At 45.4% G+C, this 23,364-nt stretch overlaps 1 long non-coding RNA gene across 1 annotated transcript in view; it reads left to right on the forward strand.

Annotated features, from left to right (window-relative positions):
* The first annotated feature begins 12,662 nt into the window (after positions 1-12,662).
* The window catches only part of LOC146338099 (uncharacterized), a 50,956-nt gene continuing 40,254 nt past the window's right edge, over positions 12,663-23,364 (forward strand). Inside the window, exon 1 of the long non-coding RNA XR_014784936.1 lies at positions 12,663-12,817. This is a non-coding gene — a long non-coding RNA (uncharacterized LOC146338099). The remainder of the gene's footprint in view (positions 12,818-23,364) is intronic.

The raw sequence follows: 23,364 nt of genomic DNA on the forward strand, positions 1-23,364 counted from the left end.
TGTCACAAGTCATCGGGAAAGAATCACTGAGCAGCACTTTCCAAGAGCATCCCAAACACCAGGACTCTGCATGTCTACTCAGAAATAAGAATGAACATCATGTATATTCAGAAGCAAGCAGGGCAAATCTCTGCATGAGTACTCAAAAGGAAGTGGGACAAGGCTCAGAAGGAAGCAGGATGGAATCACCAAGCAGCTTCCTCCCTTGGCTCTGCTCCTTCTGCCTTTCAGGAAAATGCTCTTATCTCCCATGATAAGCTGATTGAAGAGAAGTACTTTCCCTTGCTAAGCTGACTGGGAAAAGGAGTCATTTTCAGAGCTGAGCAAGGAAAAGCAGCATTTCCCTCCATGACAGAAGGGCCAGGGCCAGGAAACAAGCCGCTGGGCCGGATGGGGAACCCGTACAGGCCTTCTCAGGCAGCGGTTTGCCATCCCTGCACTAGGCTATTCCTTTGTGCCTCTAGACTTCCCATCAACACACCTTGCTATTGCTTTCCTAATATGGTTGCCAGATCACAGTCTCTGGCCCTTTCGGGTTTTAGGCTCCATTCTCAGGGCCTTAAGGCCATCCTCTGGTTTCAGGTTATGACCTCTGAACCTTGAGTTTAGGACTTTTGCAGAAGCATTTTACCTTTAAAAACTATTTTTAAAAATCCACTCACCATTCTGAGGGATAAAATATTGTATGAGAGTTCGTCTCCCCAAGCCCCATGTTTCCTCAAATTTCCAGTGTTTCTACTAGAAAGAAAAATCCCCTCCTCATGAAAAAAAACCCTGTTAGTGGGATTCTGAAAGAAGAGTTGGCAACAATGCAGCAATGCCAATGTTGATGCGGTGACCGGCCCCCCCCATGTGTGAGGCCCCCTTCATATGTGAGGCCAGGGGCAATTGCCCCCTGTGCCCCGCCCTTAAAAAGGCCCTGATTGTGCTGTTTGATGATTAATCTACTGATTTGTTTTAAACTGTGTAAAGCCTGCAGGGACATTTTTCCATAGCAAATCTACTGGGCACTCTATATCTGTCATTATTTATGTAAGGCACAATCCTATGCATGTTTAGGCAAAAAAAAAAAAAGTCCTACAATTCCCAGCATTCTCCAGCTAACCATAGTTTAAACTGAGATTAAAACATGCTGGCTGGGGCATGCCTGGAGTTGTAGGACTTTTTTCTGCCTAAACATGCATAGGATTGCACCCTGACTTATGTAAAATATTTATATCCCACCCATCCATTGTGAAAAGAATCACTTAGGGCAGCCCAGAACATACTAAAAAATAACCAAAAAACCCCACACAGCAACCGCCGCTGCCACCAAATGTTCATAAACGTAAGTGTTATGGTAATGTTGTATTATTGCAATTGATGTTTTGATATGCATCCTCGTTTTTGCATTCTTGTTCTTGTGCTTCTTGGGCTCATTGTGTGGGAAAATGCCATACAAATGAAAAGTGATGATGATGATAAGAGACAGGTCACAACAAACAGATTAAGTGGCCTAAAACAGCCTTCTCTAATCTGGCGCCCTCCAGACATGCAAGAGTAGAACTCCCATCATCCATGACCATGCTTGCGGAGGATAATGGGAGCTGTAGTCCAACAGATCTGGAAGGCACCAGGTTGCAAGGCCTACAGGGACACATTCAATTAAAGCTCTTTAACCTGGAAGGTCAAATGCCTGTTGAAGAAGAAACATCTTGACCAGGTGGTGCAGGACCAGGTAAGAGGGGGCAAAGGAACTCCCTAGGCAGGAAGTTCCATAACCTAGATGGAGCCACTGAGAAGGCCCTGTCCCATAGTCATGCCTCTGCCACTGATGGGGCGCAGGGAAGAACCTCCATTGCAGGTCTTTAAAAATGGGTAGGCTTATACGGGAAGAGATAGTCCTTGAAGTATCACTCACTCAGAACCAGTCAGGAAAATTGTTAGAGATCTCCAAACAAATCCAAGCATATAGTCCCCTGATACATCAAGCACACTTCAAAACTGTCAATTATGATTGTCACTTCTACAGTCTATTTGCTTGTTATTCACAATTTATGAAGGGATCTTCACTGCACCCGCTGTGCAAAGGGCTACTCTCTAAGCCACCATTTTATTGGCACGTTCCGTTTACAAAGCAGGAGAAAGAAACCTTGGCCAAAATCTGAGTGGCTAAAACAGAAGAGGAAAACAAAAGCCCATCAACTGCCTGTGCCCACAACCCCACTGCAGAAGCAGAAATGTTGAAGCAGATTTCTTAGAAATGCTTGGTGCCGTTTGCAGAGGTAAGAGGAAGTCGAGCAGGCGTCTCACAACACTCACTTCCTTCCTGGCCAAGGGTAAGGAGGGAGCGTCCGAAGTCAACGGGGAGGCAGCGAGGAACAAAAAGCCCCTTCAGGGTCTGATGGAATCTGACATGGGCCTTTGAGCTCCCCAAGTGGCGTTTACAGCGAAAGATCTGGAAAAGAAAATAAATCTTCCAAGACTGGCATCTTGCTTTAATTAATAACATAATCAAGCTCTTGGCCAAGTGGAATGGAACTGTGTTTCGACAGTGGGCACGGTGCTGGTGAGCAGAGCGAGAGCCGGCCAGGCCTGCGCTGGATAGAGTGACGCCGTGTGGACTGGGACGATGACACCAGCCTGGCTTCTGTGCGGATGCCAGAGTAAATCTGAGCAGGGATCATTTCATGCCTGCTCTCCCCACTGAGCATCACAAACCAAATTCCTTCATCAGCACAGAAGGGGGCCATCTGGAAGCCTGGAGCAACATCCAATGGCTAAGCGGGAGAGAAAATCGTGGTTTGGCTTAAGGCAGCACTTTTAAAACTAGGGTGGGTGTTTTTTTTAACATCCTGGAAATGGCACATTTCTCTAGACAGAATAAATACCTACTATTTATAAAGGCATTTTCCTAAGTGCTCCACATACAGTAGCTCAATAATCCTTGCAACAACCCTGTCAGAGCCCACCACCAGGGTGGCCATATGTCAGGGGACAGTCCTCTACTTGAAGGGAGAAAAAGGAAAGGTTCCTCCTGTGCAAGCACTGGGTCATTGCTGACCCCTAGAGGGACGCCGCTTGCGCTGGCGTTTTCATGGCAGACTGTAGCGGGGTGGTTTGCCGTTGCCTTCCCCACAAGAAGGGTTCCTCCTGTGCAAGCACTGGGTCATTGCTGACCCCTAGAGGGACGCCACTTGCGCTGGCGTTTTCATGGCAGACTGTAGCGGGGTGGTTTGCCATTGCCTTCCCCAGTCGTGACTACCATTCCCCCCAGCAAGCTGGGCACTCATTTTACTGACCTCGGAAGGATGGAAGGCTGAGTCGACCTGAGCCGGCTACCCGAGACCCGGCTTCCGCTGGGATCGAACTCAGGTTGTGGGGAGAGTTTCGGTTGCAATACTGCCGCCTGCCACTATTTGAAGGGCTGCCCTGTCCAATTCCGGTTTAATGATAAAGAACCATCAGAACTGTTGCCCATCCATAGGGAGCACCTGGAGAGCAGACTGAACAGGCAGGCACACCTGGTTATCGAGGCACAGTCTTCTGCACTATAATGTGATATACTGTATTTCTGCTTATACTGATTATTTGCATCTCTATATATCAGTTAGCATATGCAAATCACTGTCCTCCGTTGTCCTTGTTTCTAGTGCTGCATTCCTTTTCTTTTTTCTTTCGGTAATTCATAGGTGACTACCCTACTCACTACTGATGTTTGCCCCAAGCCTTTCAAACAAAAACAAAATGCCACCATCTTTGTTTCCCACAATGCCCCAGAAGCTGAGTGCTTCCGAGCTCTGTAGGGCAAAAAAGCCTGCATGGCATTGTGCCAGAACCGGAACGTCTGCCGTGCTCGCTGGGGAAGAAGGGAGAAGTGTTTGATAGCTGTGTCTTCTTCCAGTCCAGGGGAGGTGGGTAGTCATGCTGTCAGCCCCTTGAGCCTGAAGGTGCCTGGTGCTTAATGCCAGACAGATTTAGCGGTCTGTTAAATTATTTCTCCAATCCTAAATTTGGTTTGTCCCAAGCTGTGAGAATTTTTTTGCAGGAAAATGTGTACATACTTTTGTGCACATATTTCCTAATACATGCATTTTTATACGTGCTTTTGCCTAAATACACAGATTATTTGCACGTAATTCTCCCTGTGTGCACTTTCTCTTATATGCCCATTTTTGTATGCATTTTTTGACTGGAGAATTCCACTGAAAAATCCGGAGAAGTGCGAATTTGGAAGGATAACTGAGTTTTGGTTTGTGTCTTGGTTCAAAAGTACAAAATTAGGTAAGTTTGCATTAAAAAGCGAATGGAACAAATGTCTCTCCCATCGTTAGCTGCAACCACAGCCATTGAGGGAATCAGCACACAGCCAGGTGCCCAGGTAGAAGGGGGTCCAGGATAAAAGTCTGCCAAGGGCCCCCGGAACCCTGGAGCAACCCTGCACTGACCCTTTGCTCTTAACTTCCGCCTCCTACAGCTGCTTTTTGTTTTGTCTTCTTACAAATAAGTCTGGGGAAAGTAACAGACAACTGCATGTAACGTGCAGCTTGGCCTGAAGAAATCGCTGCCGCTAACGGGGTAGTACGCAGCACTTTGTGTAAGCAAAGGCAGGAGCATAAACTGCCATTGTTTCCTCAACCTGACTGACACATTTATTGATCATTTTTTCCAAGCAGTTCATTCATAAAGGCCAATTGAGCTGGGCTCTTGGGATAGAATAGCCTTTTAACAAAATCCTCCTGAGGGGAATGGCATGTATATGGCGCTCGGTAATTTACTTCTGAAAAATGACAGACAGGTGGAAGGAAAATGGGTTCAACTCTTAACTCTCTGTCCTGTGGACTGCAGGCAGGGCTTCACTAAGTGTGAAGCATGGGATGGGTAAACAGCTGCCTGTGAGCTGGGCTTTGCTGGGAGGTGACAAGGGGTAGTGGTGAATTCGGAGTCACAAAAACCAGACATTGCTGTAAGCGTAGATGGAAAGGCAGCCTTGTCAGGGTTTAACCTCAGCCCATAAGAAGAGCGCTCCTCGCTGGCATTGAAGGTCCATCTCACGCAATATCCTGTTTCCGACAAAGGCCGACCACATCCTTCTGGGGAAGTTACTTAGCCCTGATGTACACAAGAAGCAGAATGAGATGGTATACTATTGACATGGTAGATGGGACTGTACCACTTCGGACTGAAGGTGAGAGATAGCATTTTTTCATGCTCTCTTATATCCTTCTGCAAGTAGAAAATGAACACAACTGGGAGTAGGCTGGGCAGGAACCTTTCTCTGAAATGAAATGTATTTATTTTTTCCTAGCTGGGATTTTTTTTTTTTTAACTTGGCAAAGCATTAAAAATGGCATCTCCCCACTGTACAATTCCTGAAGGCTGAGTGGTTCCATCCCCTCTACCTACCACCTCATTCTGCTTATGTGTGTAGATCAAACCTTTCAAACAGGTAGGATGGCCACATGTCCTACTTTTGTTGTTGTTCAGTCGTTCAGTCATGTCCGACTCTTCATGACCCCATGGACCATAGCACGCCAGACCTTCCTGTCCTGCGCTCTCTCCTGGAGCGTGCTCAAGTTCATATTCATTGCATCGGTGATGCTATCTAGCCATCTCATCCTCTGCCGTCCCCTTCTCCTTTTGCCTTCATTCTTCCTCTTTTTGAAGAACTCCTGCTCATTCTGCTGAAGTCCTGCCTTGAGGGCACCATTGCCCAGCTGTTGTGTACAGTTTTTTCTCTCTGTACGCATCTGGCCATTGAGGATTCGGCTCCACACATCTGACAATGTGGGCTCTGGTCCGCAAAAACGGTTGCCACAATGGAGGCTACTTTTTCATGTGCCACAAGATTCTCTTTTGATGTTCTCTGGGAAAGAGGTTTGTAGGGATGCTGGAGAAATCCGTTTGTGGGGTGAAGTTCAATGAGCTTTCGTTGGCTCGGCCCCTGAGACTTTGGTTCATTTTCCACTAACTGGCCTGACTTGGTTGGCAGTGAGTCAGACCAGATAAAGGGTTTAAATTTTTTTTTTTTAGAGTTTGCACACATTTCAGCTGCAATTTGCTCAAATCCCTATTTGTGCAAAGTGTGACTTGACCAAAACAACAACCCCCAAATATGGGAAAAGTCCCAGAGTTTGGGGAAAACCTGCAGCCCAGCTCACAAATGCAAGCCAAGTCTGGCAGGCAACGGAAGTCTGTCGAGCCCCCAAACAGGCAGGATTTCCAAGCGACAGACATCCCTAGAGGTCTGTCAGGTTTTTGTATTGTTTCAAAACACAGCTTTCTACCAACAACTGCCTTGTGTGACAGCCCCTAATGAGTATTTATAATAATAATAATGTTTTATACTGTTTTTATTAATGTATTGTTGTTTTCCTTGTAAGCTGCCTTGGTAGAATTTTATCCTGAAAGGTAGGATATAAATAACTGTCAATCAATCAATCAATCAATGCTACAACCTGGGCAGTGAAACTTCTCTCTCGTACCCTTTCAGCTCTCTTGAAAAACTCTTTCCTGTCTCTGAGCTGAAGCTTCAGACCGAACATTTGGTCGCTTACGTACATTTCAGAAGCCCCTTCCTGGAAAAAAATAAAAATAAATAAAACTAAACTAAAAACCCAACAGACTCTAATCTCTTTCCCCTCGGCACCTGAATCCAACTTGGTTGTTGATTTTATCCCACTGTCCTGCATGCTTTGGCGTCCGGCAATGATGGGATTGGAAGAAATCAAGGTTTAATTAGTTGCAGCTGGTGCAACAGATCCCGGGCAATGGCTTCTTATAATCATGGCTTCCCTTCAAATAAGCCAGCACTGTCCTTCCCTGCACAGTCATCACCTTCAGGAGTGAGCCAGAGTAGGGTTGGTCTGCAGCCAGAGCACACACTGCACATTAAGGTCTTATTTCCCCCTCACCCCTTGTGCCCTTCTTGGAACATGTCGATAACAGAGCAGAATACCAGGCTTGGGTGGGTGAGGGTCTTAGGGTGGCCACTTATGAATCACCCCAAAGGGGAAATGCATCCCCCACAAAAAGATGACAAAAGAGGACAGCAGTATAAAATCTGCCTGTGCCAATTGTTATGAATAGGTGCAATTTTAGAAATAATGATTATAATTCAAATAGAAAAACAGTACATCTCACCATAGGGTGGAAAGTGGCATCTTAGTTTTCTCCATTGTCTATAGCAAGAGATGAATACATTCATCCAGTCTTAGGTGTAGATGTCTGCCAAAGCTGGCCATGGGCATTTCTACATGAGGGCGAGGCTTTTATCCCACATCTTTCCTTGGCCTTCTGCTTCCAGATTCTTTGCGGGATTAGGATCAGCTCCTTTACACATGCTTTTTTCCAAGGTTTTTCTTTCTCTGTCTTTCTATATGTTTCATTATACAGCCACTAGATCATAGAATAGAATAGTAGGGTTGGAAGGGGCCTACAAGACCATCAAGTCCAACCCCCAGATAGAATAGAATAGAATAGAATAGAAGGGTTGGAAGGGGCCTACAAGGCCATCGAGTCCAACCCCCTGCTCAGTGCAGGAATCCCTGACAAATGGCTGTCCAGTCTTGTCTTGAAGGCCTCCAGTGTGGGAGAGCCCACCACCTCCCCAGGCAATTGGTTCCATTGTTGTATTGCTCTTACAGTCAGGAAGTTTTTCCTGATGTTCAGCCGGAATCTGGCTTCCTGTAACTTGAGCCCATTATTCCGTGTCCTGCACTCTGGGATGATGAGTCCACAGATGGTGCTGTGGTATAGTGGAATTGCACAGTTACACACTATAAATATAATGCCATTCAGAAAAATACTGTACCTTCCTAGATCTAACACCCCCCCCCCCAATGGTCGCAAAGCATGGGAGAGCTCCTGGAGGTTGACCCGCAAACTACCATGAGTGAGCAATCACAAGAGCATAATAAAAGCCTTGTGTAGAAAGGTCCCATAAGCTCAGATAAATATTCTGTTGCTGTTGTCTGTTTCAGGGGTGAGCAGAAGTTAGATCTGGATCTACCGGTAGATCACTGGGTGATTTGCAGTAGATCAGAAACTAAGATTTCTGATTCTCAATTATTTAACAATAACAGCAACAGCCACAAAATCCCCCCCCCCCCGCCAAATTATACCGGTGCAATGAAGAAAGCTTGAGCTATACAGCAGTGGATTTGTGTGTGGAAGGACTGTGAGCTCCATTCAGTTCTGATAATAAAAATAAATACATTCTTGGACTCAGGATTCTTTAATTCTAAGTGTATGTCTTCTGCACCAGATTCTAGTTGGTGGTTTTGTGGGTCAAGTAAAAAAGCAGATCCCAGAAGCCTGAAGCCTGCCCACCATTGGCCTGTTCCTAGGGTGCACAGGTATCCTACTTTATAGAGGACAATCCTCTTTTTAAATGGCTATCCAGTCCAAATTCGACTGAAACATACAGAACAATAAAAAAGGGAGTGCAGAAGGTGCCTTGAAGTTGCCCATCAACAGATCACATCTGGACAGCACACTGACACCTGGTCATAGTGTCACCTGGTCATGGTGACATGTACTGTATAGCCATTTAAATTATAGTATTAATTTCTAAATTTTCATCTGTACACAATTTACATATGCAATTTTTATGCAAATCATTGTCCTCTTTTGTCGTAGTTTTTGGTGAGGCATATCTGCTTCTTTGCCAGTGTGTAAGTGACCACCCTATCTGTGCATTGTCCCATTGTTTTTAGAGTCTCCGGACACTGCGGAGATAACTTTGGGACAGGGGTTGATGCTAACAATCTGTGCAGTAGCCTGAAGCTGAGCTCTGCTTTCCTTCCATTAATGTTGAGATTCCAGAACTTCCCACTTGGAAATGGTTTTGCAGGATTTCAGAGCCAGGCTGTGGGCAACTTTTAGCAGCTAGGCCTTTGAGGAAAAACACGCCCACCAACAACCCCCCACCCATCATCACCATCACACTTGTAATGTGCAGAGATTCCCAATCTTCATTGTATTAATCCTCACACCGACTCCAGGAAATAAGCCCATTTTATACATGAGGAAAGAGGACATTTAGAGCAGCCTTCCCCAATTCGGTGCCCTTCAGATGTGTTGGACTGCAGCTCCCATCATTCCCAGCCAGCACGGCCAATGACATCTTATGTTTCTTTGGAGGGCACCTGGTTGGGGACAGCTGGGTTAGAGATTTGTAACTTAAGAACGAAAGAAGAGCTCTGTTGAATCAGACCAAATATCCGTCCAGTCCAATGTTGGCCAACCAGATGCCTCTCTGGGGAACCGCAAAACTAGACATGAAGGCAACAGCCCTCTCTTGCTGTTTGAGCCCCCCTCCCCAGCAAAGGTCATCAGGGTCTACCACCTTGTCCACCATCAGCTGGTGAGTTCATGGAAAGAATGCAACTCTCTGGGATTGAATAGCCACAGCAGTGGGTTAGATCTGCTGTGAAGGTAGACAGGGCTGGCTAAGACATTTTGCTACCTGAGAAAAGGACAAGGTGGTGCCCCACCTCAAACCATGTACAGAATGTGGACTGGCTAAATTATGGGATCCAGGGGGAATGGTGTATGGCTGCTGCCACCCATGGTATCTGCCGCTTGAGGCAGCTGCCTCACTCTGCCTAATGGCAAATCCGGCCCTGAAGATAGAGGGTTAGTGCTAGCCATGATCCTGACAGCAGATGGAGTTGAAGTACATGGTGGAGCTCATGGATGATTTTACTACACAACCAAATCCAATTTTCTTCCCTACACCTGCTGTCATTTCCCCACTACACTGGCAAGGCGTGCACACCTTAGAACAGGTGTGCATCAGTGTGGTTATGGGGCAGCTTGCACTGGAAATCTGGAACATAGAAATCTGAAAGTGGTCTTATACCAGGTCAGACAATTTGTCCATGTAGCCCGGTCCTGTTTAGTGTGGCTGGCAGCAGCTCTCAAGGGGCAGAGCTCTTTCTACACCACTTGCTACCTGATCCTCTTAACTGGAGATGCAGGGATCGAACCTGGGATCTTCTGTATGCAAAGCAGCTGCTCCATCACTGAGCTATGGAAGGACTTGGCTACAGGATTAAACAGGAATGACTGCCTCACCCCACACCCTAACGTAGCCCACAATCAAAAAGGACAATAGATTTTTCAAAGGTGGTGGGAATTCGGGACCTCACAAATAGGCCAAATGTGACATAGCATAGGATGCAGCCTTATATTGGGTGAGATTATTTATACGTCTAGTCCGGTATTGTCTCGTCTGATAGCCAGTGGTTCTCCAAGCAGAGAAGGGTCGTTCTCACTACCTACTACCTGATCCAGTGTGGTGTAGTGGCTAGAGTGTTGGACTGGGACTCTGGAGATCTGGGTTCTAATCCTCACTCAGCCATGAAGCTCACTGGGTGACTTTGGGCCAGTCACTGACTCTCAGCCTAACCTACCACACAGGGTTGCTGTGAGGAAAATATGGGGAGGAGGAAGGCTGTGTGAGCCACCTTGGGTTCCTTGCGAGAGGAAAAAAGGTAGGATATAATTGTAATAATAAAAACAAATACAAAACTAGAGATGCTGAGGATTGAACCCTGAGACCTCCTGCATGCAAGCAGGTGCCCCACCACTGAGCTAAGATCCCTCCTTAAAGCAACGGCTCCTCTATGAGGGGTTGTCTTGCAAAGAAGCTTAGCTGGATTTGGGGTAACTCAGCTTATTTCTGGGGCAATCTAACACAAGCTGGGAAGGAGTGTGTGTTGCCCAACACTCATTGCCAGGAATGCTCGAAATCTTGATTCACATAGCTGAGAAAGTCAAAGAAAACCTTGTTAGAGTGTCCAAGCTTAGAAATAGTTCAGCCTCCAAATAGGTTTTAACTTGGAGTATTATTTATTTATTTATTACAGTTCTAATCTGCCCAATAACCAATGTTCTTTGGGCAGATTGCAAACAGTTACAGAACTAAAATGTCATAGAAACGGTTAAAAATATAAAATACAACACACATCTTATATGAGAATACGGTAGTAAAAGGCTTATTACTAGATATCTGCCAGACCAATTTTGCTCAATTTCTTAAAAAACTGAAGCTTGTGCAGTTAGGGATGCTGGAGACATTCAAGATGGACTAAAATGAGCTTGGATTTCTAAGAATCTGACCCACAGAATCTACTGCGGAGTGACCCCTTTAGGCCACACAGAGTCCGTGGACTTTCAGATGTTTTTTTAACTTTCTGGAAATTTACACATATACATTTGTAGAAAAATACATAAGTTTCTGCTCAGGAAACATTGAATGGAATGGAGGACAATACGCTAAATGTTATGTACTAAGGTAAATTATGTAAATACATACATAAATACTTACGTACTTATTTATGTATTTTTCCGCATCACAAAAAAAAAATCGCATCCGTCTGTGGGCGGATGGCAGAACAAAAGGCACCTGACAATCCATGAAACATAGATGGAGTGGATTTTACACAGTCTGTACATCCCTATGTGCAGTGTCAATGTGCAGAAATGTTGAAACTCTGAAAAAGTCCAATGCTTGAGCTTTAGGCAGCTCGGGAAGGGAGAAGGATGAGGCAAAGGGGAAGTGAATGCATATGCCCCGCACTGTGCATGTAATGTAACATGTGATAAGTGTGTGTATGCACATGTAATAATGCTTGCTCCTGTAAGCTCTTAGAGTGCTGGGCCAATGAAAGGACAGGCACAGAATGTTGGGAAAGGAGCTGAAGAAAAGGCAGTTGGTGATAGTTGGGGCTCCTTCACACAGAGCTTTTATCCTGCTATCGAGATGGCTCCTTCATGGAAATTTGTGGGCTCTTTACATGACACCGTGACCCTCCAGGGTGTCTCCTGCACTAAATGCCTTTTGTTCCATTTTTAAATAGATCGCAGATAATGAGCCATCAAATTACCCCGTTGTGTTCCGCTTGAGTTCCCTCTGTGAAAAGAGTTAAAGCGGCAAGAAGAGGAGCAAGATCAATGAAAGAGAATGGAAGACTCAGATACGGGGAGAAGGAGGGGGAAGGGGGTGGGGGAGAAGGAAGCACATGAAGAAAGGAGTCCTTGTAATCCTGCATTTAAAACAGAAGCAGAAAGCCCCGTTTTAAATGCAGGCTTTTAGGCTGATACAGAGATGGAGGAAGTGAAGCCGAGGAGAAACAGCTGAAAGGACACCAGAGGGAGAAGAGAGAGAAAAATCTTATAGCATGTGTTTTGACCTCAAACTTCAAGAAATGTAAATTATCTTTTTAAAAAGAGCATTTTTTGTTATCACCTTTGCTGGTTTATTTGTAGTGCATCTATTTTAAAACTGTAAATTGTTCCAGTTGCAAGGGAAATGGGCAAACATATTATTATCCAATCATTATCAGACTACTAGCCCCCATGGGGACATGAGATTTGCACTAATATTTGAAAGAATACAATACAATGCAAATCAACAAACAGCACAGGCCTTGAAAATGCCTGGGAGAAAAGAAAGGTCTTGCCTGGTGCCAAAAAGATAACAATGCAGGGGCCAGGCAAACGTCTTTGGGAAATGCATTCCATAAGTGGGGTGCCACAACTGAGAAGGCCCTCTCTCTTGTAGCCACCCATCTATTAAGAGACTGGTTTCAGTAAGGCTGAAGACAGCTGTAACATTTTTAAGATAAGTGGGGCTGATTTGGACACACCCTCACTGGGTTCAGTAAATACACCTTTCCTCTCCGGGGTCCTGAAGAAATAGGCTGGATAACAGAGGTGCAGAACCTCTTTCAGCCCAAGGAATGAATTCCATTTCATAGAAGCTTTCGGGAGCCACATCCCAGTGGTGAGCTGGGCTGAAGGCAAGAAAGGCGAGACCAAAGGCAAGAGGGTGAGTCCCAAATACCAAATATACCGGCATATTTGAGCTTAAAGCCCATCCTGCCAGTAACTCAGCCTTAGGAGAGGCATTGCAGCCTTTGAGAATGGGGGGAAAACTGCACAAAATCTGGGAAAATGTAAATGATTGGTGGTTGGGAGGGAAAGGGGATGGGCCATAGGAAGGGGCGTGTCCATCTGGGGAACCCCAAAAAGCAGGATTGGGACCCCAGGAGGCCCAAACTTCGCCCCTGGGCCTGAGGTTCTGCACCCCTGATTGGCTGGAGCCTGTGATGTCACGTAAATTTCCCCTATCCCCCGAAGCAGTTCTGCACTTTAAAAACATGTCCCCCCCCAGTTAATAAGACTACAAATAAATTGATAAATGTACACACAAGTCAATTAAACAAATGGGGGGAAAGACGGGGATCCTTTCTGAAGCATGTGGGAAGGGCCAAGATTGATAGCTAAATGAGTATTTGGTATCTGTTGGTATGTCTGTCTGTCATTCAAATTACAAAGCCGGGAGGAAGCTAGGCTTGCACTCCTGCTGGCTTTACTTTTATATTGTGCCCTCTTTCACGCTAGACTCCAGGCTTTAGTTGTATTGTGTTTACAAAATGGCGGACAAGTCTTCAGTTAGGCCAGAGCCTACAGATTGATTGCCTTGCACTGCTTCAATCAGCAGTTCTATTAACTGTGCCTTACTGAGTAAAAGCAATGGCTCCTTGGGCCTTCAGCGCGTGTGCATAGATCTCTCTCTCTCTCTCTCTCTCTCTCTCTCTCACACACACACACACACACACACACACACTATGGAGATAGAATTAAGCTCTAATCAAGTAACAACAGGATCAATTAATACTTTGGTCAAAACACTGTCAGAGCAAAGCCGAACGTTTGGTTAAAACTCTCAACTAGAGAAACCAGTGTGGTTCCCCACTCTTCCCCCTCCTTTATTTAATATAAAACCCATGATGGTTTTCACGAAGCACATCTTTGACTAGGAAGACATCAAACCAAAAAGCCTCTAAAGGGGAGGGTCAAAAGAGTTAACGCATATTATCCTCCACCCTCCGCCATTCTCCTACTCTTTCTCTGAGCAAAATAATTAGCTGTGGTTTAAGAAGCCTCCTGATCTCTTTTATTGGCACAATAATTATATAAAATATATCTGGAAGACTATTTACAAACTTCCCCATAACCATCAATCACTCCCTTTCAGAAGAAAACAGAGGGAGTTAGCTAACCTCAAGAATCTGCTAATGCAACAAAGCTATTTAATGGCGGAGTTGTGTGTTTGGAGGGGGAGAGGAAAGAAGGGTCTTTTCTCTCTCTCCCTCTCCCCTCACTTCCATTACTATGGAATTCATAATAACATCAATAATTAAATATAAATTGGATTTAATATTTTATGCTGGCGACATGCAATTTACACTCTACCCGAGAATTCAAAAGGTCATGTCTGATATAAATGAGTGTGCTCTGTGTTTGTTTGTTTGTTTGTATGGTGGTTGGGTACAAGCTCACTCAGGGTCAAAGTAGACCTGACTGATTTAAAAGGCAGTCCTGTGGAGGGACATTTTGGATTATGGCTGTCGTGCTAGGGGAAGGAGGATTAACTAATCCCCACTTCACTATTTCCCCAACTTAGATTCCCCCACAAATCTGCTATGCGCCTAGGAGGCGGTGGGTGGGTGGGAGACAATTATAAAACACATCTCTCTCTTCCTCCTCCATGGCTAACGTATTTAGGGAGCAATCCTATGGCCCCTAGACATTGTCGGAGGGGCAATAGGACAGTAGGGATTCCCCCTCAGAGGTGGGAGACAGTATTCCACCCTTGGAAGGGGGAGTCAGAGATCTGCCCACCCTCCTCTGCCCCCTCGCAGCTGGCATGGAAAGCACCGTGCCGTCTTGCCTCCAAGGAGAGAGTGAAAAAGGGGGCGTTCTGGTGGGCGGGGAGGGGAGGAGACCAGAGAGGTCAGGGCAGAGCTACCCTGAGCCTCTTCCAACTTCCTTTCCTCCCCCTCTGAAATGCCCTCACTGGACAGGCAAAAAAGCCTGTCTAGTGAAAAACTGAGTGACCAGAGGACAGGGAGGTAAAGATCGCCCCCGTTGCTCCTCCCGCCCTGCCAGTTCATAACCGAAAACAATAAAAACAAAAGAAAGTACAGTACATAACCAAAACACATCAGACAGGCTAGAAAGGAGTGAGAGGGGTCAACAGCATTCAGAAATCTAAAAGCAGATTAAAAGTTTTTTTTTTAAAGCTTGGCAACCTGGGTGAATAAAAAGTCGCCACAAGGAGAAAAACTATTAGTGCTGGGTGAGCCTCTCTGAGGAGAGAATCCCACAGGGTGGATTCCACCACTAAGAAGGCCTCTCCCTGCCTCACCTCAGAAGGTGGGGGTACCTGGAGATGAGCCTTGGGCAGGACTGGCTTCAGATGTGAGCCTCACCTTGCAAAGCGCCCTCTGGTGGGCATAATGGCTGCAAGCTGCCTGTCACTGTAATATCCCATAATGCCCGACGCAGCTCTGGAGCACTAGGTGATTTAAAATGGTGGCTTCGCAGCCACCCGCTGCAGCTCCTGCCGGGGATCAAACTGGCAGCTTTGGGGTCTGTGTGCAGCTGCCCTGTGCGGTGAGCCACTGAACCATGTGTTGCAGCATCCACCAGGCTATCCTAAAGCCCCAGAAAGACCTCGCCCATGCAGTCTGGTCTTTGGATTGATCCTGCACTGGGGTGGCCACTTTTGCATTGCCAGAAATAGAGGACGAAGAGGGCACAGACCTGTGTAAAATCTGACTAGGCTAAGTTATATGTATTGATGAACATTTGGTGGTAATGACTATAATTTGAACAGAAAGACAACATATCGCACCATAGTGGGCAAGATGGTGACCAGGTGATCTGTGGGCCTGCTCCATCTGCGGTTAACTGCTAACTGTTGATGGGCAACTTCAAGGCCCCTGCTGCCCTCTCTTCTTAGGGTCCTTTATCTTTAAAGCAGACTTGGACTGAATGGCCCTTCACATTGAACCACCTTCAAATAGAGGGCTGCCCTCTGCAAAGCGGGACCACCCTATGACCTGTACAGGAAAGAGGATAAGAGGGCTTTGTGTGCCAGTTGTGTTCCTTGCTTCAGCACCAAGTTCCTTCCGAACTCTGGAGTGTCCTTGTAGCCTCCTGGTTTGTCTTGCGGCCCTGACTTCCTCTCCGTCCTGACCTTGGCCCATAGCTTCTGGCCTGTGGCCCAGTCCTGACAGCTGCTTAGTAAAACCAGGTCTTTGAGTAGGGGTGGGCAACTAAGGGGGGTTGGGAGCCATTTCTGCCTCCCCCCAAACCACCCGACGGGCTGCACTCCTGCTGCCACCGTCAATGTCCTGTGGATTTCTGTGCTGTGGCGGTAGTATGAGTAAAAGCATTCCCAATTTGCAGCTGATTTTGTCAGCATGGTGGCAGCAAAAGAATTGCCCATTTTGCCAGCAAACTGCTATGGAATGCTAAATTTGTTTCCAAGCTAAATTTGCTCAGTGTAGCATTCCATAGCAGTTTGCCACAGCTTTTTGGCAGTATTTCAGTGTTGTCTTTGCCACCACAAGTTTTGCTGGTGCGGTAGTGGTGGCAGGGGCTGCCTGCCTCTGAAAGAGGATAGGCAGGAGGCAACAAGGCAGTTGTCAGCACTGCTGGGCAGTCCTGCCAGGCCTGATCTCAACATTCAGGCTTGTTCCTGTGGGAGTACGAGAGGTCTTTTAAATATCTGGGTCCCAAGCTGCATAGTACAGGGCTTTACAAGTGAAATTCGGCACGGGTGTGTTTGTGTGTGATGTCCATCACAGAAATGAAATGGGGCATCTCTGTTGTACAGTCGTTAAGTTGTGTCCGACTCTTTGTGACCCCATGGACCATAGCACGCCAGGCCTTCCTGTCCTCCGCTCTCTCCTGGAGCATGCTCAAGTTCATATTCACTGCATCGGTGACGCTATCTAGCCATCTCATCCTCCGCCGTCCCCTTCTCCTTTTGCCTTCAATCTTTCCCAGCATCAGGGTCTTTTCCAGGGAGTTTTCTCTTCACATTAGGTGGCCAAAATATTTGAGCTTCAGTTTCAGTATCTGTCCTTCCAATGAGCAGTCAGGGTTGATTTCCTTTAGGACTGACTGATTTGATCTCCTTGCAGTCCAGGGGACTCATAAGAGTCTTCTCCAGCACCACAGTTCGAAAGCATCAATTCTTCAGTGCTCAGCCTTCCTTATAGTCCAGCTCTCACAGCCATACGTTACTACTGGGAAAACCATAGCTCTGATTATACGGACCTTTGTCGGCAAGGTGATGTCTCTGCTTCTTACTATGCTGTCTAGGTTGGCCATAGCTTTCCTCCCAAGGAACAAGCGTCTTTTAATTTCATGGCTACAGTCACCGTCTGCAGTGATCTTGGAGCCCAAGAATATAAAATCTGTCACCTTCTATATATCTATTTAAAAACGGAACAAAGGGCATTTAGTGCAGGAGACGCCCTGGAGGGTCATGGCGTCATGTAAAGAGCCTTCAAACTTCCATGAAGGAGCAATCTGAATCACAGGATAAAAGATCCGTGTGAAGGAGCCCAGGGAAGAGAAGGTTACATCCCACCTCAGCACTGCCTCCTCAATGAAATTATACTCCATGTGGATGCTTTTCTTTTTAATAATGCTTTTACTGAGTTTTTCCAAATATAACAAGAAAAACATTCAACATGTTTCAAGCTCTGATAACATATGAGGTTTTAGTTGTGATAGACAATGACAAAAAAAATTGGAGGATTTTGGGTGCGTCCAGATAGACGGCTCCTAGCCCTAATCAAAAGACATTTTGCAGCTATTCTGTCTTTCCCTCCTTAACAGATTTTCCATGGTAACAAAAAAGAAGGAAGAAGTGGTGGGAAAACGCAGGAGGGTTGCGAAACAAAGACCACCAAATCTGGACATACACGCCTGTGAAATTCCATGAATGAGGCGGGGTGATAGCTTTGGCCATTGAGTGATATAAAAATATAAGAAAGAAAGAAAGAAAGAAAGAAAGAAAGAAAGAAAGAAAGAAAGAAGCAAGCCTGGTTTTTGGATGCACTTCTAGTTACAGATCTTCCATCTTGTCACAAGTTTTTTGGCCCTGAGAACAGGGTGTTGTGAGTATGTCTCCCCATTTTTATCTTTGAAAACTTGGAGGATATGCGCTTCTGCTTTTTCTTAAAAGGTTGTGAAACTGAGTCAGGCATTTATTTCTCTTCTCCCTTGCCCCCGCTTCCAGCTTCCCCCACCCTTCCTCTCAGGATCTTTGTTGTCTTCTGCTCAACACTCAGATGAGGAAGTGAGTGGAAACCCAAAATAAGTGTGACCATTTTTCTTCTTCTTCAGAGACTCACCTCTTGGCACGCATGCTGGTGGGCGGCCGGATGGACGTGTGACAGAGCTGTGGCGATGAGGGATAGGCATCTTTGTTTGGTATGACTGGGTGGTGTGTGTGTTACGTTTGTGTGTGCAGCATGTGTGTGTGACTTCTGTCCTGCAGCTGCAAGGCAGGAAGTGGGGGTTTTGGATGGAAATGTTTCTCTCATTCCCAGGCCTAAAATAGAAAGGGGGTGGTGGGGGAGACCAGTGAAAGAGAAAGAAGGTGAGGTGTTTGTGAGGAAGGAGAAGAAAATGCTACAGACAAGAGTTTTTAAAAAACGCTTAGGGCCTCAGAAACAACTTTGCACAACTGCTGGGTGCCATAAACCCAGGTGTCTTCTTTTACAGAGGGCAGTCCTTTGTTTGAAGGGCTGCCAGAGGACCACCCACTATTTTGAAGGTGTCCTCTATTTGAAGGTCTGCCCTGTCCAAGTCCAACTTAAAAATAAAGAACCACCAGAACTGTTGCCTGGCAATGGTCAGCACCTGGACAGCAGAAGACACACAGCTCACCTGGTCATAGTCTTCCACAGTATGGTGAGATGTACTGTATTTCTATTTAAATTATAGTAACTCTTTCCAAATTTTCATCTATACATATAAATTAGACTGTGCAAATTTCATGCAAGTCTATGTCCAACTTTGTCCTCTTTTTTGGCAATGTATGAGTAGTTACCCTATGCTGAGAAGAAAGACCTGACAGATATCTAGCATTTATTTACTTGACTGATTTATTTTCTGCTTTCATACCCCACCTTTCAAAGAGACACTCAAGACGGCTTAGAGGCAATAATTAAAAACAACAAATGTCAGCAAAACCACAGCAGTAAAAAAGGGGCTAGACAAACACAGCCAGAGGCAGCATAAAAGACAGCTGAAAGATGATTGCAAATGCTGCTCATTGGAATACAACAGATTTCACTGCCTGTCTAAAAGCAAGCAGCGAGTGATGGGGCCAGGCAGACCGCCCTTAGAAGGCTCTTCCGAGTCTTGGGTGCCACAGCTGAAAAGGCCCCGTTTTGGGTTTCTAGATTGGCCATGTGCCCTACTTTACAGAGGACAGTCCTCAGCTTGAAAGGCTGTCCAGTCCATGTCCAGCTGAAAGATAGGACCATAAGAAGACAGAGCAGGGGGCCTTGCACATGCACCGAAACAGCAAGCTGAACAGCAGGCAGCCAGGTCACTTGGTCACATTCTTTTTCTTCTCCTCCACTCCATGGCATTTTATTTTATTTTGAAATGAAGTTAAAAAAAGACTGCAAAAAAGAGCATACATAATAAAATGAAAAGATCGTGGAAGAAATAATGAAACGCTCTAAGAATTATTAGTCTGTCATCGATATGCTTGAGGAACAATTAGAGAAAATGGCCTAAGGAGACACTCACTATCTAATGAAAGAATGAAAATGCAAGTTATGTAGCACGTATAAAGGTGTGTACATGTGTGTGCTGTTTTGTGTGTGTGTGTGTGTGTGTGTACGGTGTGTGTAAGTCAGAAAAAATATTGGCAACTGTACTTAGTTGGAAACTGATCAAAGGTCTGAAGGGCTTCCACATATGAAATAAATGGAAACCATTGTGCCATAATCTTTCTTAAAATTAGGATTCCTTGCTCACTGCACTTGCCGAGTACATTTATACATAATCACAGTCTCCCAAATTTTATCAATACACTGCTGTTTAGTTGGTTGCTTTGGATGCTTTCAATTACATTCTATACATGACTTCACAGCGATTGCTTTAAAAGGTCTTTATGCAGGAATCCAGGGTCATTAGGTTCAAAATGATCAAGAAGCCTAGTTTTAGGAGTTACCAGTGGTCTAATGTGGAGAAATTCCTGACAGTAATCAGCAACCCTGTTCCAAACCTCCTGAATTGTTGAACATTCCCACCAAAGATGAAAGTATGAACCAACCTGAACATTCCCACCAAAGTTGAAAGTATGAACCTATTATCAATAGTTTGCAGTGGTGGCGCAAGATGCCCTGCCCCCTGAGATGGGAGGATGAGCACTGCTGCCCCCCTGCCCCCAATTATTGCTGGTGTAGCAGCCATGTCCCTCTGTGCCCTCCTGCCCAGGGGAGCACAGTCTGATGCCCCTCCCAATCTGACACCCCTCCTGATTTGCTGCCCGAGCAAAAGATTCACGCTACTTCATAGGAGGGACAGCTCTGATAGTTTGGATGTATTAGATGAAACCTTGCAGGAGTCATGTACCTTGTGCTGAGAATTTTGAATTGCACTTCCCTTATATCAGTGTTGATCAATGTAGATACAAAAGAAGTCCAGATACATTGCTTATCATCTTCTTCCAAAGACTCACCAAAGTCAGTCTCCCATGCCTGCACATAGGATAGCTTGTCATCCAATAATGGCATTGGGAGGATTTTATAAATAGATGATATCAAATCTTTAGATGAATTAATATCAGCTTCTATAAAGGATTCAAAAGAAGTAAGTAGGTGCTTGGCTGCTTTGTTAAATGTGATTCTAGCTAAGGAAGTGACACAGTTGGATCTCCTTCTAATTTGGCCCTTAGAGTTGATCTACACATGCAGCAGAATCACACAACACAGCATTTCCTGGACCATTCCACTCCAGACTGCAATTGGGGGAATCTTATATCTAAATCGCACCTCATTTAGGGCACAATCCTATGCAGATAGGTGGCTGCCTCCGAACTCAGAGGCGACCACCTATCGAATGCAGGGCAGGAGAAGCACAGAGGGGATCGTTCCCTCCACGCTTCTCCTGCCCTGCAATTGCAGCTAGACAGCTGATTTCAGCTGTCTAGCCGTGGGAGGGCAGAGTGGGGGAGGAGGCTGCCGTACGACACATAGGATGTGTTGTACAGGCATTTCCACCCTCCCTGTCCCAGAACGCCCCCCGGAATGCCCTGTTTCGGCCGCTCCGCTCTCCTCTTGTGAGTGTGGAGCACAGGTCCTTTCTGCACTGCCTGCGAGGCAGCGCGGAAGGGAGGGAAGGTCGGTTCCCAGAAAACAAGATATCCTATGGTAATCTAGCCACTGACTAGCAGCCATAGGATTGCTCCCTCCAAAACAAAGCAAAAACCTGCATATAGAAAACTAGTATATCAGTGAGAAGGATTTTAGGCGGTTCTCTTCCTTGTTGTGCTTGTTTTCTTTTCCAGAGAGTTCTTTTCAAGTGTGGCGGGAACATTCAAACAGGAGGTGTGAAGCAGGACAGCTTAAGAAAAGTGGCAAAACGTTATTATTGTTGGAAGGAGTGTGGTCACACCTTGGTTCATACTTCTTTGGTGGGAATGTTCTAAAGTGCAGGAGTTTTGGAACATGGTTGCTGATTACTGTCAGGAATTTCTTCGTGTTAGACCACTAACATGGAGCAATGCTCCTTTATCTTTTTGAACCTAATGATCTTGGATTCCTGCCTAAAGACCTTCTTAAGCAGTTGTATACAGCTGCAAAGTTATGTATAGCATGTAACTGAAAATCCCCCAAGCAACCAACTAAAGAGCAGAGGATTAATAAAATGTGGGAGACTATGGGGTTCATCACACAAGGCTCTTTATTTTCCCATATCCCGGGGCTTCTGTTTCTGCATTCTACGTGAGATAAATATCAGCTCTTTACGCAGACAAGTTCTCTGCAGCCTTGGGGTAGAGAGCGAGTCACGGAGTGGTGAATCAGTGGGTCTCCTGGAGGGATTCAAGTCTCCCTTACTTGCTGTCTCTCTGCAAAACAGTGTGCAGCAGGCGTGTGTGGCTTCATTGTTGTCAGCCGTTTACATGGGGAGTTGCCATGTTCTTATGCAAGGTGTGAAGGAAGTGGATAGGGAGACATTTTCTCTCTCTCATAATAATAATGAAGCCGAATGGTGGGAGACTCAGGGCAGATAAAAGGAAGTACTTCTTCACACAGTGCATAGTTAAACTATGGAATTCGCTACCACAAGGTATAGTGATGGCCACCAACTTGGATGTAGCAGTGGCCACCAACAAGAGGATTAGACAAATTCATGGAGGATAAGGCTATCAATGGCTACTAGTCCTGATGGCTGTATATTACTTCCTGTAGTATCAGAGGCCATATGTCTCTCAAGACCAGTTGCTGGGGAACATGAGAGGGAGGGTGCTATTGCACTTACGTCTTGCTTGTGGGCTTCCTAAAGGGATCTGGTTTGCCAATGTGAAAACAGAATGCTGGACTAGATGGACCTTTGCTTTCATCCGGCAGGGTTCTTCTTATGTTCTTATAACATTCATCACTAAAGCAGCAACATAAATTAATACAGGTGGATTTTATACACATTAGAGAGAGATGATTAGTTTTGTAAAATAAAACTCCATGACTTTTGATATCCAGGAAGAGGGAGTGGAGTCATATATGTTGTCAGGCATCGGCAACACATCATGGTAACGCATCACAATATAATACAGATGAGGTTGCATTCCAATGGCATGTTAATGGCATGTTATTCCCTCTGTGTAGACAAGGGAAACTTCCATATATATCACACACTGATGCACAGTGTGTTTGTATTATGATTTTAATCTTGAACACTTTACAAGATGGGTGGCGCAAACATATTTTAAAATAAATAAATAAGTAAATGCACATATGCTTATGTGTCAATATACATAACAAGTAATTAACATGCCTTTGGAATGCAACCTCATCTATATTTTACCATGATGTGTTACCAATACCTGACAACATGTAGTGACATACTGTATGTGGATATATGCATCAGTTTGTTATATGGTCGGAATTTGCCCCTGCATATATAGGGGGGGAAAAACTGCGGCTGAGACACAGTAAGTAGGGGCACATTATAAAGAATAATCCACCTTAAGGCCACAGTTTCAAAAATCACACTAGTATGAACTTCTTGTTTATGGGGAAATGTACAGCCAGAAAGTGGAAAACTTCTTGTTCACAGTTCGTTAATTGAATAGATGTTTTATTTCTTTTAATCCAATATGGCCAAGCTAAATAGGACCCAGAGGAGGTTAACATCCTGTGTAGCTCCAGAGGTCATGAACCCACATGTGGTCTCTGAGAAAGAGAAGCTGGCATCATGTTTAACCTGGCAAGGTATGGAAACTGCAAAGCTTTTCCAAGTCTGGCTTTGTTCTAAAGCTACAGGGAG

The sequence above is a fragment of the Heloderma suspectum genome, chromosome 10, assembly GCF_057233095.1.
Source record: "Heloderma suspectum isolate Gila_16-S chromosome 10, 16-S_ref, whole genome shotgun sequence".
Classification (NCBI taxonomy): domain Eukaryota; kingdom Metazoa; phylum Chordata; class Lepidosauria; order Squamata; family Helodermatidae; genus Heloderma; species Heloderma suspectum.